Below are 21,094 nucleotides of genomic sequence, written 5' to 3'. Positions count from 1 at the left end.
CACGCGCCTCATTGGCCTGCGCCCGAAGGCCGAGAAAAGCCATTGAGCCACAAAGCTGCCTGTTAAGGCTCCTTCCCACTCCCACGCAGGGTCGCGCTGCTGGCTCCAGCCGGGCTCGGAGAAACGCCCAGCTCGCGAGTCTCGTTCTTGTCCGCGTGATCGGTCTTTCCTGAGAGGGAAGGGAAGGGAATGGAAGGGCAGGGTGGGGTGGGCACTGGGAACTGGAGCGTGGCTGAAGAAGCTGTTTTTGGCAGGGGAAGGAGCAGGCTGGTGCCGCCGGCCAGGTGCCTCCAGGAGTGCAGGCTGTGGGGTCTGGAGGGCGCGGGACCGTCGCCCGAGACCTGGCTTTCGGACTGCCCCTGGGCGGGCCTGGCTCCGGCACCGACGCGTCTTTTCCCTGCGCCACACTCGACCGGATAGGAGGCGAGGACGAGGCCTCATCCCCCCTGCACCGTGTCCGGGCGGAGTTCGGGATGGGTGGGTCGCGTAGTTAGAGGTCAAGCGGCCCGAGGCCTGGCTCGGAGCCGTGCTGACATCAGCACTCTGGCCTGACACTGCGCCATCCCCTGGGCTCAGCCAAAGTCAAACCCTGTGATTCAGCCCCTAGGTCAACTTTTAAAACACTTGCTTCCTTTTGATAAACCAAAAATCTCGTCTCCTACCGCCCTTCTAATAAGCCTTACGCCTCCTCGTTGTAGCCATTTTAAACAAATCTACTTTGAAATTTAAATTACGGGATTGGACCATTCATACCGATTAACTAAGTTGCCAACTCGCCACTTTAAAGAGTGCAAAGATGTAAGAGTCCTGAACTAAAATGTCAGAAGATACAGATTCTGGTCCTACTGCTTCAAAGTACTAGAACGTCTTTAAAAGGGTCTTTACAGGCTTCAAATTCTTTATCATCATCTTTTTAAAAAGGGAGGGGGGAGACCATCACATAGAATACCACCGGATATAACTTGTAACTTTGATTGCTTGGGGAGACTTGAGAAGCCGGGCACAGGAATGGGGGAAATACTTTTCCTGTATTGTGTATCCTTTAGTGCCTTTTGTATTTGAACCTTGTGAATATTACCTACTCAAATTCAAATACAAGAAATTTAAGAATCAAATTATTTTTTAAAAGACCATCAAAAGTTCTTTCCTCTTCTATGTATCCTATGACTATATATTCTACATATTTTAAAATTCTCATCGATTGTGATATTTAAAACTTAAATAATACGCAATTCTGCCTTTTAAAAAGTCGTAAATAAAAGCCAGAATTGTAAATATTACTATGAATGCTAGTGTAATTAAACATATTTACAATATCTCTATAAACATTTTTACATTAAATAATTTCAAATTGGTTTCTATATTAAATCAGAGATTTCTCACATGACATCAAAAATAGTTTTTAAAAAGTACACATTTTACAGGTTAAGTTTTACAAAAGCACAGAGAAGAGCTTTGTTTATTCCTTAAATAAAGTCACCTTGATTACAGAACATTTTACTTCTGACTTCAATCTGTTTTTCAGATCACAATAGATATGGTTCTCTCAGTTATGAACAAGATAATGTGTTATTTGTACTGCAGTTAGGCAGATTAATTTTGCTACACCCTGCAAAAACACTTATTCTCCTGTGTTGATACATTAATTATTTCCTTATAAAAAGAAATAAAAGGATATGAGCTTTCAGGACTTTGTATCTGAGTGGGGTTTTTTTCAATCTTCCTAAAAAAATACAAACAGATAGCATGTAATTGTAGAATCTCCTGTTTCTAAGCTATTATAAGACAACAACCCCTACAAAAGAGACAGTTACCCAACTACCTAATTATCTAAAATGGCATAGAAGTAGTTCTCCCTAAATACTGAAGAGAATGCAGACAGTCTCTTTAAGTGATGAGAGCAATCAGAAACATTAAGTGATTGTAGGCATTATTATATTTAGAATCAAAAAAAGGATAATTTTAGAATCATATAAAAGCTATTTTCATTTTGAAAAGAAAAAAAAAAGTATTGCTGTGATAAAAGAAGAAATAGAATCCATAAAAATCTATATATGTATGGAGTAGGCAAATTTGAAAAGTACCAAACAGAACTTCTAAATATTGTTTCAGGGAACTTTTGGCCAAAGACTAGAAAAGACTTCCATTTCTTTGCCAAGTTCCAAATTAATGAGTAGGTTGATTTTGTAAGACAATAAGCAAAAAATTCAGAACACAGGAGGCAGATATCAGACAGAAGGGTTTTTCAACAAAGTTTATTTTCAAGGATTAGAGAAGGATCAAACAAAAAGAGATCTGTTTAAGGTAAATGTCTTTAAAAATTATCCAGTCATTGTTTTATGTGAGAGGATTAACATGCAGTTTCAAGTAGTCCTTTCTCATCTCAGGCATTGAGAGTCCATCTTCTTCTGTTTGCTAACAAAAATAAGCATGCAAAAATTCATGACATAAAGATGCAAGAACTCATAGGAGTGTGAATTGATAGAATCATCCTGGGAAACAATTTGACATTATTTAGGAAGCCTGAAAAGAAAATTTTCTCTGCCACAGCAATTCACTCCAGGGAACATACCCTAAAGAAACACAAAATAAATTCATATCTAAGCACATTATACTGAAATTTAAAATCAAGGAAAAACAAAAGTTCTTAAACAGAAAGAAAAAATAAAATACTTACAAAGGAATGAGAGCTGGTTGCTCAGTATCAACAAAATAAACTAGAAGTCAATCAAATAATATCTCCAAATGCTAAAATAAAATAATTACAATTGTCAGTTTAGAATTGCATGCCTAGTTAAACTATCATTTAAAATCGAGGGCGAAATAAAGATATTGTCAGGGGAAATCAGCATTCACTACTAACAGACTTCTACTGATAGAACTTATAAAGACTATCTTCAGGAAAATAAAAACCAAACTCAGAAAAAAAGAGGTGAGATGCAAGAAAGTACGGAGAGCAAAGAAATTGAGTATAATTTCCAAACCAGTCAACATAAAAAAAGGGAAGGAAAAAATAAACAAACCATAATTACTCAATAGAAAGAAGGGAAGGAGAGATGGGAAGAAGCAAAAAAAAGGAATTGTAAGTAGAAAACTCAAAATGAAATGGAGGAAGTGACATCAGCAAGACAATGAAATAGGAGCTTTCTACTATTATTTTCCTCAACAGAAGCATCAGTTTTGAAAACTACCTATGAACAAGTATGTTTGTGGAAGTCTAGGAGTGTAGTGGAGAAGTTCCCGCACACCGTTGGAGCAAAAAATCCAAGAATAGACACATTGAAGAGGATAAGAAGAACAGTTCTGCCTTACCCACATCACACCCCTCACCCCCTTAGGCAGCACAGCTCAGTGCAAAGGGAGACCTCCTTGGCCTGAGATTTCTTCCAGGGGAAATTTGAGAGCTTAGTGAATGAGCATCTTACCTCCTGAGCCATATGGGACACTGTTGAAGAGGCACACAGCTGGAAAACAATTAACGAAATGGCAATGGTAAGTCCTTACCTATCAATAATGACCTTGAATGGAAATGGATTCAATTCTCCAATCAAAAGCTATAGAACGGATGAATGGATTTTAAAAAAAAAGAAATTACTGCCTATGAGAGACTCACAACGGCTTTAGGGACACACATAGACTGAAAGTGGAGGGATGGAAAAAGATATTCCATGCAGATGGAAACCGAAAAAGAACAACTATAGCTATAATTATATTGGACAAAATAGACTTTAAGTCAAAAACTGAAAGAGACAAATAAGGCATTATATAATGATAAAAGAGTCAAGTTATTAAGAGGATATAACAAGTGTAAATGTGAGTATATATTCACCCATCATTGGAGCAACTAAATATGTAAAGCAAATATCAATAAATCTGAAGGAAGAAATAGACAGCAATACAATAACAGTAAGAGACTTCACTAACCCACTTTCAACAATGGGTAGATCACCCAGACAGAAAATCAATAAGGAGACAGTGGACTTGAACTACACTTTAGACCAAATGGACCTGACAAACATATGCAAGAACATTACATGCAACAGTAACAGAATACACATTCTTCTGGAGTGCACATGAAACATTCTCCAGGAATGGTCAGATGTTAGAACACAAAACATGTCGTAACAGATTGAAATCCTATCAAGCATTGTTTGCTGCCACAGTGGTATGAAACTAGAAATCAATAAAAGAAGAAAAACTGGAAAATTCACAAATATGTGAAAATCAAACAGCTCCTGAACAACCATTGGGTCAAAGAATAAACCAAAAGAAAAATTAAGAAATATCTTGAGACAAACAAAAATGGAAACACACACTCGGTGGTAGTGACAGAGCAAACCAGATTTCGTTGGCTTGCATGCCTTTTTCTGCTTCCTCTGCAACCGTGTTTGACAAACCCAGTATGGCTGAGATTGAGAAATTTGGTACGTCAAAATTGAAGAAGACAGAAACACAAGCGAAAAATCCACCTTCCAAAGAAACAATCAAACAGGAGAAGCAAGCAGGCAAATCATAATGAGGTATACCCTGCCAATATGCACAATACATTCCACAATATGCACTATACATTCCTTCTTATTTTACTTCTTTTAGCTGTTTAACTTTGTAAGATGCAAGGAGGTTGGATCAAGTTTAAATGACTGTTCTGCCCCTTTCACATCAAAGAACAACTAACAACAAAGGCCACACCTGCTTTCCCATCTGCCCGTCTGGCTAGTGGAGAAGGAAAAGAACTTGCATGTTGGTGAAGGAAGAGCTAGGTGAGACAACAGTGGAATCTAGAGTTAAAACCAAGCTGGTCCAAGGTGCCCTGCAGGCTGTAAAACATAGTTTAATCAAAGTGCCATTTTTCTGTTCAAATGACTTTAATTGTTGGAACGCACATTTTTTTAAATATGGAAATAAAAAGCTTTAAAACATGAAAAAAATGGAAACACAACATAGCAAAACATATGGGATGCAGCAAAAAAAATTCTGAGAGGGAATATTATAGTGATAAATGCCTATGTGATGAAAAGAAACATCTCAAGTAAGCAACCTGATGCACCTCAGAGAACTAGAAAAAGAACAAATCAAGTCCAAAGTTAGTAGACAAAAGGAAACAAGGATCAGAGCAGATATAAATGAAAAAGAGACAAGAAAAACAATAGAAAAGATCAACAAAACTAAGAGTTGGTTTTTTGAAAAGATAAACAAAATTAACAAACCATTAGCTAGACTAAGAAAAAAAGATTCAAAGAAAAAACTCAGAAATGAAAGAAGAGACATTACAACTGATACCACAAAAATATGAGACAACAAATTGGATAACATAGAAGAAATGCATAAATTCCTGGAAACATACAACCAATGAAGACTGAATCATTAAAAATCTGAACAAACCAGTAATGAGTAAGGAGATTGAATCAGTAATCAAAATCAAACAGCAAAGAAAAGCACAGGACCTAATGGCTTCACTGAGTTCTACCAAATATTTAAAGAAGAATAAATACTAATACGTCTCAAACTTTTCCAAAAAATAGAAGGAAAGTGATAGAGTTTAGATGTGCTGTCCCCCCATAACTCATGTGGAAATCTGATCCCCAATGTGGCAGTGTTAGGAGCTGTTTGAGTCACAGGTGCTGATCCCTCATGAATGGATTAATGCTCTCCCTGGGGGCGGGTAGTGAGTGAGATCTCACTCTATTAGTTCCTGTGAGAGCTGGTTGTTTAAAAGACCCTGGCACCTCCTCTCACCCTCTCTTGCTTCCTCTCACCATGTGATCTGCTTATATCCACCAGCTGCCTGCTGCTTTCTGCCATGAGTAGAAGCAGCCTGAGGCCCCTGCCAGATGTAGCTGTCCCAGAATAGTTAGCCAAATAAACCTCTGTTCTTTATAAATGACCCAGTCTCAGGTATTCTGTTATAGCAACACAAAAACTGACTAATACAGGAAGAGAAAACCTCCAAACTTATTTTACGAGGCCAGTATTACCTTGATACCAAAGCCAGACAAGGACACTACAAGAAAAGAAAATTACAGGACAATATACCTGATGAACACAGATGCAAAAATCCTCAACAAGATGCTATCAAATCAAATTCAATAGCACATTAAAAAGATCATAGACCATGATCAAGTGGGATTTATCACTGGGTTCAACATATACAAATCAATAAATTTGATACACTACATTAACAGAATGAAGAACAAAAATCATAAGTTCATTTCAATAGACACAGAAAAAGCATTTATCAAAATTCAACATCCTTTCATGATAAAAACTCTCAACAAATTAGGTATAGAAAGAATGCACTTCAACACAATAAAGATCATATATGATGTGCCCATAGCTAACATTTACTCAACAGTGAAAAATTGAAAGCTTTTTCTGGAAGACAGAAAAGACAAGACCAGAATGCTCACTGTCCCCACTTCTATTCAACAGATAGTACTGAAAATTCTAGCCAGAGTAACTAAGCAAGAAAACGAAATAAAAGGCATCCAAGTCAGAAAGGAAGAAGTAAAATTGTCTCTGTTTGCAGATGACATGATCTTATATATAGAAAATCCTAAAAACTCCACCAAGAAACTGCTAGAACTGATAGATGGATTCACTAAAGTTACAGTGTACAAAATTAACATACAAAAATCAGTAGCATTTCTATATATTAACAGTAAACTATCTGAAAAAAGTAATCCTATTTAAAATAGTAGCAAAAAATAAAATACTTTATTTTATTTAACCAAAGAGGCAAAATATCTGTACACTGAAAACTATAAAACACTGATGAAAGAAATTAAAGACATTAGTAAATGAAAAGATAGCCATGTTCATAAATGAGAAAAATAAATGTTGTCAAAATGACTACACTACACAAAGCAATCTACAGATTCAATGCAATCTCTACCAAAATTCCTATGGTACTTTTCCCAAAAATTTTTAAAATTTTAAAATTTTATTTATTTATTTATTTATTTTGGTTGGCAGATGGCCAGTACAGGGATCCAAACCCATGGCGTTGGTGTTATAAGGCTGTATTCTAAACAACTGAGCTAACCAGCCAGCCCCAGAATTTTTTTAAAAAATCCTAAAATTTGTATGGAACCACATAAGACTCTGAATAACTAAAGCAATCTTGAGCAAGAACAAAGTTGAAGGCATCACATTTCCTAATGTCAAATTATATTAACAAAGCTATAGTAGTAAAAACATTATGGTACTGGCATAAAAACAGACACATAGACCAATGGAACAAAATAGAAAGCCCAGAAATAAACTCACACATATATGGTCAACCAATCTTTGACAAAGGCATCAAGAATACACAATGGGGAAAGGATAGTCTTTTAAATAAATGGTACAGGGAAAACTGGATATACACATGCAAAAGAAATGAGATTGGATCCTTATCTTACACCATACAGAAAAAATCAACTCAAAATAGATTAAAGACCTGAAATTGTACAACTCCTAGAAGAAAACATAATGAAAAATTTCCATGACGTTGGTCTTAGCAATGATTTTTTGGATATGACACCAAAAGTGCAGGCATCAAAAGCAAAATTAACAAGTTGGACTGTATTAACCTAAAAGGCTTCTGCACAGCAAAGGAAACAATCAGCTAAATGAAAAGGCAATTCACAGAATGGAAGAAAATATTGGCAAATCATATATCTTGTAAGGGATTAATATTTAAAATATATAAGAAACATAAAGCAATACAAGTCAATAGCCCCCCCCAAAAAAAAGAACAATCTGATTAAAAATGGGCAAAGAATCTGAACAGACACTTTTCCAAAGACATAGAAATGGCCAACAGTATATGAAAACATATTCAACATCACTAATAATCAGGGGAGTGCAAATCAAAAGCATAATGAGCTATCACCTCACACGTGTTAAGATACCTATGATCAAAAAGTCAAAAGATAGTGATGGCAAGGATGTAGACAAAATTGAACCCTAAGTACTGCTGATGAGGATGTAAAGTGGTACAGCCATTACGGAAAACAGTATAGAGCTTACTCAAAAAATTAAAAATAGAACTACCATATGATCCAGCAATTCCACTTCTGCACATATATTAAAAGGAAACGAAATCAGTATCTCAAAAATATATCTGCACTCTCATGTTCACTGTAGCACTATTCACAATAGCCAAGATACAGAATAAACCTAAGTATCCATTGACAGATGATTGGATAAAGAAAACATTATTCATATATATATACACACGCACACATGTTATGAATATTATTACAATATATGAATATTATTCACCCTTAAAAAAAGAAGGAAGCCCTGCCATTTTTGGACAACATGGATAAACCTGGGGATATTATGCTAAGTGAAATAAGTCAGATACAAAAAGACAAACACTGCATGAGACAAAAACTTACAGAAACAGAGAGTAGATAAATGGTTACCAGGGGTTGGGGAGTGGGGAAAATGGGGAAATGTTGATCAAAGGATACAAACTTCCAGTTATCAGATGAATAAGTTCTGGAGATTTAATATATAGCATGGTGACTATAGTTAATAATAATGTATTATATATTTTAAATCTGCTAAGAGAGTAGATCTTAAGTATATTTTCAACACACACACACACACACACACACACAAAAGGTAACTTTGTGATGAAATGGACATGTTAGTTAGCTTGATTGTTGTAATCATTTCACAATGAACACATATATCAAACCATCATGACACCAAGGTCAAGTGTTCTGATCCCCATACCAGTCAGCAGCCGGAAAAAAAAAAAATCACATTGTACACCTTACATATGTACAATTTTTACTTATGTATACTTCAGGAAGTCTGGAGAAAAAAGATGGAGTAATATATCAATAATCTTTTTAAAAGGTAAATTGGGTAAACTTGCTGGTTAAATGACAGATTGTCAGCTATATTCTTTTTAACAAAACATAGTACTAAAACTTAAAGGACACTAAAAGGTTGATAGTAAGAGAATGAAAGATATGCAAAGCATATAACCAAAAGAAAGCTGTATAACTATATTACTATCAAGAGGGAAAAAGTCAAAACCTAAAGTCAAAGGCATTATTACTAGGATATACAGGATTATTAAATAGAGATAAAAGGAAAAATTTGCAAAGAAGTTACAATAATCTTGAACCAATATGCATCTAGAAATAGAGCCTCAAAATATTTAAAGTAAGAACTAACAAGCTTACAAAGAAAAGTGGAAAAATCCACAATCATAGCAGAATTTTTGTTGGTTTGTTTCAGTGGCTGGCCTGGAGTGTTATCAACACTGTGCTCTAACCAACTGAGCTAACCAAACAGCCCTCATAGTAGAACTTTATATGCCATTTTCAGTAACTGATAAATCCAGCAGACAGAACATTAGTAAGAATATAGAATATTTAGGCAACACATGGAACACATAAAGAATCCTACAGATATTCTTTTCAAGCACACATGGAATCTTCCCCAAAATAGCAGCACAGGGCTAGCTGGTTAGTTCAGTTCATTGGAGTGTGGTGTTGTAACACCAAGGTCAAGAGTTCAGATCCCTGCACCAGCTAGCTGCTCAAAAAAAAAAAAAAAAAAGGCAGCATATTATGTCACAAATCAAATCTTAATATATGAAAGAATTGGTGGTATATACCATTTCATAGAATCAAAAGAGAAAGCTATTCAACTAATTCCATGAGAGCAGTATAACTGTGATCCCCAAACTGGATGAAGACAGTACAAGTAAGAAAAATTATAGGTCAGTATCACTTTGAATGAACATGTGAAAATCCCAACTAAAACACTAGTAAACTAAAACTAGCAAAGTTAAAAAAAAAATTATGACCAAATAATGTTTATTCCCAGAATGTAATATAATATTATATAATTTATTAATATAATTCACCACATTAAAAGTGAAAAACTGTAAGATTAACAGTTGCAGAAAAAGCATTTGAGAATTAAGGGAGAGAACTGCATTATACAGGATCATCAGAGAAATCTCTCTGGAAAGCTAATACAAAATGAGACTTAAAGAATGAGGATTCTTATGTTGTGAGCCACAGGAGCCAACACTGGTAAGTTTAGGTTAAAAAGGGCAATTTATTTGGAGGATATGGGGATACTCAAAGGATTAAAAGGATCCCAAACATAAAGTCTTATAAAGATCAGTGTGGCCAGTAGTTCTAATTGGCCCACAGAATCAACATTCTCATCCTGCAGTACCACTCCAACCATTTTCATCACTGTCCTCATAGTTCAAATTCCTGGAAGGGAGCCTTCCATGATGTACCGTGTAACACGTGTCCACCTCTCCACCAGGGTGCCTTAATTAACTATCCCATCAGACCATAGACCGAAGAAGAGAGGTAAAGAAATTGTGATGATGTTACCAAAAGAAGACAGAAAAATGTTCAGTAAGAGCACTCAGAATTGAACAGCATTTTCAAAGGCCCTGAGACTAGAACAAGTCTAGCATATTTGAGGACAAGGAAGAAGCCAATGAAGCTGGAATGTGGTGAGGGAGAGTACTAGGAGATGAGGTTGGAGTTGGGCAACACCGTTCAAAGTGTGGCCCTTGGTTGGCTGCCTTGGCCTTATCATTATTAGAAATTCATAGTCTGAGGCTCAGGCTGACAATCAGATTTTCTGAGAATTAAGCTGAGGAAACTGTCTTAACTAGCTCTCCAGCTGATTCTTAAATATGCTTAGGTCTGAGAATCAAAGATGTAGGGTCTTATAAACCATAGTGAAAATTTGCGTTGTACTTTTATTCTAAGGGCAACTAGGAATTTCAAACAGAAGAGGGACATGATTAGATTTGCATTTTAAGAGAACCACCCTTGCAACTGTGTAGAAAATACATTGAAGAAAGACACAAGTGAAAACAAAGATACCAATTAGAAGACTGTTGCAGGAATCCAAGAAGAAAATAATGGCCTGGACCAAACGATGGCAGTAGAGATGGAAAAAAATGGTCAGAGTTAAGATATATATTTGGAGTTCAAATGACGAAGATTTGCTGATGTATGTGGAAGATGAGGGAAAGAGAAGAATTAAGGATGACTCCCAGGTTTCTGGCTTGAGCAGCTAAGTGATTTGTGGTACCATTTATGAGAGGGAGAAAACAAGGTGATGAAGGAAGAGAAAAATTTGGAGAGGAAAAAACACGTTTACTTTCGCACATGTTAAGACTGAGATATCCAAATGAGATGTCCAGGAGGCATCTGGATTTAAAGAGGAGTGGTTACAACAGGAAATACGAATTTAGAAATCTTCATTGTAAAAGTAGTGTTAAATACATGAGAATGTATGAGATCATTTACAGGCAGCCTCCTCTGCAGCATTTTAATAAAACTACTAAACTAAATAAAATATATTTAGAGCTAGTCTTCAGAATAGTGGTCAAGCAGGTAGCCACCTATCCATGTTTTGAGAGTCCTTGGCTCCTACCTCCAAATTTCTCCTACATGAAACCCTTACAATGATATCTAAAATTCCTATATTATTTTCTTTGGATTTAGGAAGAAGGCAGGTATCAGAGATTTAATTGTCAGCCATTGTTTCCCCATGTTTGATCAATTTTTCCCTCCCCCTGCCACTCTCTTGCAGATTGCAAGATCAAATACATTTTTCAGGCAGAGAGGGAAAGTCCACTGTTGGGAAAATATGGAAAAAAAAAAAATGGTCAGGGCCCCTTGGATGTTTGGAGTCTTGCTGAGCATCTGAGGTGTGATTGTGCATGTGCATCCAGGTGTTTTTCTGAATTATGGACTTGAGTATAAAGGACTAATGGCGCAGATGTCTGAAGCTTCTAGGGATGCTCTGGGAAGCCACTAGGGTGGCTGCTCCTAGTTCTGAATAAAGCCTATTAATTTTTCACCCACAGCTCCCAGGACCTTTTCCTCTCACCTGGTGTATTAGTCCATTTTGTGTTGCTATAACAGAAATTCCTGAGACTGGGTAATTTATAAAGAACAGAGGTTTATTTGGCTTACGACTCTGGGACAGCTGCATCTGGCACCAGCCTCAGGCTGCTTCTACTCATGGTGGAAAGTGGCAGGCAGCTGGCAGGTACAAGCAAATCACATGGCGATAGGAAGCAAGAGAGAGAGAGAGGACGTGCCAGGGTCTTTTAAACAACAAGCTCTGGTGAGAACTAATAGAGCGAGAACTCACTCAATAATCCCCCCTCCCCCAGGGAGAGTATTAATCCATTCATGAGGAATCTGCTCCCATGACTCAAACAGTTTCCAACACTGCCAAATTGTGGATCAAATTTCCACATGAGTTTTGGAGGGGACAACACATCCAAACTCCATCACCTAGCTCATAGACCTGTGTGTGGAGGGTTTGTGACCAAGTCTGGACAACAGGCTTGAGGGGTCTGTGAGCCCTAACTCTAGCTTTACATCCACAGAACGGGAAACACTGAACAGAAAACAAGAGAACACAGAAGATCTGAGATGGCACTGTCCTAATCTTTGGTTCTTTGATGATAATATGAGTTTTCTCTACAACTTAGACACAACATAGGTGATAAAGCATCATATGATAGCAGAAGGGAAGCATGATGCACTTGATTTTACTAAATGGGTCAGTGGTTAAAGTTAGAAATAAATATACAAGTTCTGTATTGATATAAAACATTTCAACTAACACAATGATACTTAGTACTTCAATTAGCCTACTGTTCGTTCTATTTCAGTTAAGTTGACAATAAGCTGTTTTATAACTGCTATTTTCCCTAATACTGATTCTTTTCCTGTTTGTGGATTTCATTTCTGTTCACTGTTTGTTATTTCCTATATCAAGCATGAGTTTATTCCATCAATCAATTGCCCGATTTCACTTTCTTGAAAGAGACTTTGTATGTGATGATGAGCTCTGTAATCTGGAAATTCTCTCAACTTCCATCATGGTTATAGTTATGTCTTATCAATCTTAGCAATTTAATGAGATGCATCTGTCCCTAGTTTGTTCATTTGCAAAAATGAAGACATGAGGAATCTGCTTAATTACATCTACCACATGTTCAGATGATAAAATTAAAGACACTAGGTATGTTAGATGGTAATAATAACCAAGTAATGGAAAAGGACAGACAGAAAATGAGAATTGCAAGAGTTGATTGCTAATTTTAGTCTTTCCTTTTTTTACTTAGTCTTCCTTTTCTATCTTACCTCTGCAGCAGCTACTTTATAATAATTTCACCTTTTTTTTATTCATTGATCTGTACATATTCAGTGTTATGTAAAATTTTTAATTAGGCAAAGTTTATTCTCAAACTTTTCCCATCTTTCCTTTCAACATTGTTCTTTCCCATATCTAACTCATTATCGCAAAGAGAACAGTGCCCTCAAAATATCCCCAGACTTTCATTGCCTTGCCTGCTCCCCGCACTAATGATAACAGCGGCAGCAACACTGTACTAAGCTCTTTTCTACATTATTTTATTAATACTCATGACAACCGTATGTCCTACTACTTCTCTTTTTTTGGCTGCTGGCTGGTATGGGGATCCAAACCTTTGACCTTAGTGTTAACAACACCGTGCTCTAACCAAATGAAGTAACAGGCCAGCCAGTCCTACTACTGTGTTTATTTTTATAGGTGAAGAAACTATGGCTCAAAAAATTTAAATTCATCCAAATTCCTGCAGCTAGTGAGAAATGGAAAAGACTTCTTGGGCTCTGGAACTGAGATTAGAATGCAAATCCATTGACATCTAAGCCTGAGTTCTGACCCAAAATGATAAATAATGAGTAGCCATTATAAGATGAGAGAAAGGGCCACACGTTGGAGTCAAATAACTCCTGTGTGATCTGGGGCAAGTCATGCAACCTCCCTTTCCTGGATTTCCTCACAACCTAATATGTATGGGTGTCCTTCATGAATCCAAACCTTTATTCAAACCTCTTCTTCCTAGACACAACAACTAGAATTCCTTGAAGTGGATACGACAAGCAAACAGAAAGGACATTGTTGGGAGGGAGGGGGGAGAGGGAGGAGGGAGGGAGATTTCGGTAATGGGCCACAATAATCAACCACATTGTATATTGACAAATGAAAAAAATAAAAATAAAAATAAACCTCTTCTTCCACCTCCAACACATAAAATTTACCTGTCTTGCATCTCCAAAACTCTGTTTCTAGCTGACTTTTGTTAGAAAATGTTTTAATAAATGACTGCAAGAGTATTAGTCCTGTTAAAGGCATATACTTTACGGGGTAGCTTCAGAAACCACCGTGTCTTAAATAATAATGAAATCTAAATAATGAAATGAATGCATAGAAAAACTTGGTTTTCAAAAGAAGTCTTTCTAGCATGCCTCAACTGTGGTATCATGTAGACGAGTGCTTCTCAAACTTTATTATACATAGGAACACCTGGGGAGCTTGTTAAAATGAAGACTATGATTCAGTTGGTCTGGGGTGAAGTCTGAGAGTCTACAGGCTTAGCAAGTAGATGCTGCTAATCCTCAGACCACACTTCTAAATCATCCATTTCTTTTACAGGTGAGACCTATCTTCTTTAATCCATTAATTCTTTTCATGTTTTTTTCCTTGCTAACTATCAAATTTAGAAAATATAAATTCTGATTTTTAGGTCCCCCTCTGTTTGACCCAAGAAGGTCCCTTACTTTCTTGCACACTGTGCTGGGCATTTACAAAGAAGCATTGTATTTAACTCAGTAGATCTAGGCATTTCTGAATTGCCCAAACCTACTTGACTGCTTTTTCAGTTCAAATAACAATACTAAATTATTTTTTTTAAAAAACAAAACTGTCCCTTAAGAAAATCAGGAATAATATGAGGACAGGAAGAATATTGAGAATTCAAAATTCCACATCCTTTTTTGAAACTTGTTTTTATTCTTAAAAAGCTGGCCTATTGCAACATAAGGGACTAACTGGCACTACAAATATTGTCTATAAAAGGCTTGTTCAGTTAGCAAGACCTACTCAGAAGTAGAAGACAAAATATTAAATCACCTCACATATTCATATTCAAAACAGAGGCTGCTGATTCTTAAACTTTTGGGAGGTTGAGAAATAAATGGGAAACAAGCTTTGTCATCAAAATAAGTTTGCATATATTTGCTAAAAACTTATCTATTTTAATAGAGAAATTAGACTTTAAAACTCATGATTTTAAACTTACAGTAGCTCATTTTACTTTGATTAATCTACAAATAAAAATGCTTATCAATATCAGTTAGCCATATCTCAATAGATTATATCTTTTACTGTTTTCAAGAAAATTTTAAAATGCAGGATTGAAATTACTGTTTTCTGAAAATATTCTTAGTAGAATTTTAGAGAAAAATATTCTCCTACTTTTCATTGTATTAAATTGGAAGACAACTGGGTCATAAACTCTTTCTCTTCACAATTACTTTTTAAAAAATCTCCATATAGTTTGTGATTCCTTTCCATTCAAAGTGCAGTCCAGGGATTTAGTTACAATTGAAAATCTCATAAAATATTAGAAGACTAATCTTTTTCTGGTTCTATTTTTTACATTTAAACCTTTGACTCATTTTTAATTTCTCCTTCTGTAAGGCAAAAAGCATGGCTCCACTTTAATTTTTTTTCCAGGTAACTACCTGGTTAATCCAACACTACTATTTGAATAATTTATCTTATTTCCCCATCCCACATCCACTAACGCCAGATGCCACTTTTATCGTATACTAAATTCTTGTATGTATGTGAGTCCATTTCTTTGTTTTCCATTTTTACATTGATTGTTCTGATTTTTCATGTGCCAGTACTACACTGTCTTAATTATTGTAGCCTTATAATATATTCTCTCTCATACGCAAGTGGCCCTTATTACTCTTCTTTTCCAGAATTTTTCTAGCTATCCTTGCATGTTTATTTTTCTACATGAATTTTAGAACATCTTGCCTAGTTAAACCAAAAAATCCTATTGGTATTTTTGTTGAGATAATACTAATTTATAGAACAACTTAGGAAGAATTGATGACTTTAATGATGTGACATCTTCCTTCCTTCCAAGGTTATGGAATGTCTGTTCACTTGCTTACATCTTTTTATGTTTATTAGTTGTGGTTTTATATTTATGTTATATAAGTCTTACATGTTTCTTGTTAAGTTTATTCCTAATGTATTATCTTTTTTCTTGTGTAAATGTAATATTTTCTTCCATATATCTTCTGTATCTGTTATTTGTTTCTAAAAACTATTCATTTCCACATATTAATTTTAAGCACAACCACCTGATCAAATTATTTCATTATCTGTAGTCATAAAAATTTGGTTACCATGATTTTCTTGTTTTATTATTATGTCTTATATGATAGGGAGAATTGTACTTACTCCTTTCCAATTTCTGTCTCTCTGGTAGAAAAATGGGCTAGTATCTTGAGAATAGCACTAAACAAAAATTGCTGTAATAATGAACATCTTTATCCTGTTCCAAAGGAAGCTGAATCTTGAGGGATGAATATGAGTGAGAACTCTTTTGATTTCAAGTAATAGAAACCATGCCTAAGCAAAATGGAAATAATTTATTATATAAAGATAGGGTGTTGCATAAAATTCAAGGGCAATAAGAAACCTGGGGGGTGTTCTCTCCTTCTCCCTTGCCTTTGCTCCTTTTATATGTCTACTTTATTCTTTCTTCTTGCTCAGCTTTCTCCTCCACTCAGCCACATGGGGGGAAGTAGATAGTTCCCCCATTGTTCCTAAGTTGCTTGTTACAGTCCCAGCCACAGAGTCATATTTTCCTTCAGTCCAAAAACAAAGGATTCTGATTGTCAGTTCTGGTCTCACCAACTGTGATGATGAGAGTAGGGTCACATTACAAACATGGCTGCTGGGAGTTGGGAGCAACTTCTTAATGACACCATTTTGAGCTGAGCATTTACTGCAAAAGCAACTCTACTACAGTACATGAAAATACAAATACACATTTATAAATAAGCATGCAGTTTGGGAAGCTACAAATTGCTTGGCTGTGGTTTCTTAAAGCATATGAGCTTCTTTAAGAGTCTGTATCCTAGGTGGAGCTCTACAGAAGCAGAGCCTGCGAGAGGGATTTGTAAGCATGTCAATTATACAGTGAGTGCTCTTCGGGAAAAATTGGTAAGGGAGAGAGTTAAGCAGCATTAGGAAGAAGAAAAAACTGAGCAAGGATGTAGTCTCAGCTAAAGTGCAGCCATGGTCTGATCTATGGGGATCCTCTGCAGACTTGTCCCCCCTTGAGATAATAAGGTAGGCCTTTCATAGTCCCTTAACAGTCAGTCATTGAGAGAGGTGCCTAACTTTTCTGGCAAGGTATGTCTCATAAACTGAGGGCAATTATTTGGAGAAGGGGGTGTAACTATGAGCCTTTAGCAGTCAACAGCCCCAGCAGCTGTTGGAGGCGGGTGGAAGGGATGTGCTGGCAAAGCACTAAAACATCATCAACTATATCCTACATTAATATGCTTTCTGCCCCTCCACCCAGAAGCAGGCAAGAAAGCACACCTAGGGCTCGAGGCAGGGAGCCAAGGACCACAGCACATCTGCCCAGAAGGAGGCAAGAGAGCATGCCTAAAACACCACTTCTACATGGGTGATCCACCACAGCCACTGCCACCACCACAGCCATGGCTGCCATAAGAGCAGCTCGACACCACAGCAGCAGCCACAGCCACCAGGAAGGTGTCCCACTAGACACTCAACAGCATTGACACAAGGAGAGTCACCAGCAGAGACTGGAGAAAGAAGAGGACATCTCTCTCCTCAAAGCCGACTCCAAAGTAATAGAAGAAGCAACTGCTCTACCAGATAACCAGACATCAGCGTAGGGGTACTATAAATTCAAAAACCCAAGAACATGACACCACCAAAAGAATATAGTAATTCTCAGATACCAGACCCTATAGAGCAGGAAACCCTTGAAATGATTGAAAAGGAATTCCAAGCAACAACTTTAAGGAAACTCATTGGGATATGAGAAGACTCAGTTAGACAACATAATGAAAGGAGAAAAAAATCCAGGATATGAAGGAAGAAATTTGCAAAGAGATTTATACCTTAAAAAAAAAAAACTCATGGAACTGAAAGATTCACTTAATGAAATAAGAAACACAACTGATAGCTTAAGCAGGATGCTAGAACAAGCAGACAGTAGATTTTGTGATCTTGAAGATAGTCTTTTTGAAATAGCCCAGGCAAACAAAAAAAAAGAAAAAAATTTTTTTAAATGAAGAAAATCTAAGAGAGATAGCAGACAACCTTAAGCACATAAACATTTGAATCATGGGTATTTCTGAAGGGGATAAGAAAGGAAAAGGCATAGAAAACCTATTCAATGAAATAATAACTGAAAACTTTCCAGGTATAGGGAGAGACAATGACCTTTATTTCCTGGAGGCTCAAAGATTCCCAAACAGTTTCAACCCAAAAAGATCCTCTCCAAGACACATTATAGCAAACTGGCAAAGCTCAAAGACGGAGAGAATCTTAAAAGAAACAAGAGAAAAGTATCAAGTCACCTATAAGGGAACCCCTATCAGACTAACAGCAGACTTCTCAACAGAAACTCTACAGGACAAAAGAAAGTGGGATGATATATTCAAAACACTAAAAGAAAAATACTGCCAGCCTAGAATACTATACCCAGCAAGTCTATCCTTCAGAAATGAGAGGAAAATAGTTTGTATTTTCCAGACAAAAAAAAGCTGCAGGAGTTCACCACCACAGAACCAGCCCTATAAGAAATCCTCAGGAAAGTCCTGCATCTTGAATCTGAAAAACAATAATCACTACAACAAATACACAAGAAAAAAAAAAAACTCACCAGTAGAACAAAAATGCAAATGAGAAAGAGAAAGAAATTAAATCTTACCACCACAAAAAGCCATATTGACAATGAAATAATGCCCCTACTTTATTTCTGATATCAGGTTTGCAAATCTTGTTGATCTTTTCAAAGAATCAACTTTTGGTTTTGTTGATTTTCTCTATTGTTTTTAATTCCCTATTTCATATATTTCTGTTGTAATCTTTACTTCCTACTTATATTTGCTTTTGGTTTAGTTTGCTCTACCTTTCCTATTTTCTTAAGGTAGAAGACTATATTACTGATTTGAGATTTTTCTTATTCTTAATATAGATGCTTACAAGTATAAATTTTCTTCTAAGCACTGCATGAGCCCTACGCCCTATAAATTTTGATATGTTGCACTTTCATCTTTATCTCAAAGAACTCTCTAGTTTCTCTGCGATTTTTCTTTTTACCCAGTATTTATCTAGGAGAGTGTTGTTTAATTTCCACACGTTTGTGAGTTTTCTAAATTTTCTTCTGTTTTGTAGTCAGAGAACATATTTTCTATGATCTTAGTCTTAGGGAAAAAAAGGAAAAATTTAAACAAACAAACTAATAAAATGCTCATGGAAAGATTTCCATTATCTTTCTATTCTATGTTTCCACAAACTTTTTGAAGTGCCCTTGTGTTTATATTCTTTCATTGATTTTTTTTTTATGCAATTTATGTTGCCAAACTTAGATATTTAATTTCTGCTCTTGATTTCTTTTTATTAAGAGGTCTTGTTATTTTGCTTGGAAATTAATTTGCCTTTGAAAAGTTTATTCATCTTCCTTTATTGAAATTAATTTGATATTTGCATGCTTTTGGAAGACTTTAGAGAGCTATTTCAAATAATTGAAGAGATTATAAAATGAGATATGTAAATTTTAATAAGTTGTACCTCTCGAGTTTTTGTGAAAATCTGAAGCCCTACTTTCTACAGAGTATTCTGTTATTCATCTGTTATTCAGTTTCTGTATTTGTTATTTGAACAAAAAAATGTGCAAGTTCTTGTTTAAAAAAAATGCTTTCTATTAAAATTATGACAGCAAAAGAACATATCATTATGTTGCAACACATTTGAAAAATATGAGACAAAAAGAGTAAGCTTTGCAATGAAATTCTTTGCCCCTTTTAGGTTTTCCATGTTCTCAAATTTCTTACGGTTGGATCTCAGGCTGGAAATCAGAACAGGATCAGTCAGCAGGTTAACATTTACTGAGCATCTATCATGGTGACTCACATTGTGCTAAGTGCTTGTTAAGAATAAAAACAAATGCAAGATGAGAATTCTGTCTTAGGTCAGGAGGCATTTCAGGAAGAAGATAAAATTTACATCTATGAAAAAATGATCAGACATAATAGCATTAAACCAGGTATATCATACTGGAGATTTCAGAGGTGAGACTTAGAATTAAGTTCCAGTATAATGCTTACTTTATAAACTTGAGAAATGGTGCTTAATATCTTTACTCATTTATTGAGTGGGGTTTGAAATATTTACCACCAATACTAAGAGGGATTGAAGGAGAGAAAAATGGCAAATTGTTCCAAATAACATAAAGGCAAGGACTGAAAGAAATACCAACCATACTGTGTTGCTATTCAGCAGATTCATTATGCAGAGATGGAAAAGAAAAGCCACAGAGTCATTTGCCTACACATTCATCTCCCTGGTGCAAGTGGGTATTGTTCTATACTCTGTGGCAGGATTAGAAATACTGCCAGGGGACAAGTACACAAAGTTGTTATGGAAACAACAATGCTTTGACTCAGAGTTATTTACAGAGAACTTTCAGGGTTATCACATTCACTAAAATCAACTGTTTTGCTTCACCTTAAGCTAGTACATCCCAATCAAAGATCTATTTTTAAGGGTTCTTCAATCAGCTGTAGTTGAATAACTATAGATTCAGAGGCAGTGGATGGTGGTCACATCACTAAAGTGTAATTGTGCATAGTATTTTTGTTTTACATGTGTGAAGCTTGTTCACACTTGCCTGAACCACTGCCAAGTTCACTGGTTTCCATAATAAATGAACAAGGTGGCTGCTGACTTTTGCCTTCATAAGAGAAACAAACACTTCTTCCCATGTAGCTGCTGTCTGTGTTGTCCTGTACTGTGATACTGTGGGACTCTTCACATTTTCTCAACTCACCCTTGAGGCTAGACAGTGACAGCTGCCTCTGATCATCACTTTTGTTCTTGATTGTGAATTGGAATTCTTCCAGCTATCCAGCAGTATCTTTGAAAAAGTTTTTGTTTTGTCGTTGTTGTCCTCTGAGAAGGTAATTGGGTG

General features: G+C 36.1%; 1 pseudogene; it reads left to right on the top strand.

The window, feature by feature from the left end:
* Positions 1-3,483: 3,483 nt before the first annotated feature.
* On the top strand, positions 3,484-4,516 carry LOC134381231 (thymosin beta-4-like; annotated as a pseudogene).
* Positions 4,517-21,094: the final 16,578 nt, after the last annotated feature.

Source organism: Cynocephalus volans, chromosome 1 (assembly GCF_027409185.1).
Source record: "Cynocephalus volans isolate mCynVol1 chromosome 1, mCynVol1.pri, whole genome shotgun sequence".
Taxonomy (NCBI): Eukaryota; Metazoa; Chordata; class Mammalia; order Dermoptera; family Cynocephalidae; genus Cynocephalus; species Cynocephalus volans.
Note: the sequence above shows the minus strand (reverse complement) of the source record. Positions and strands in the feature narration are given on the sequence as shown.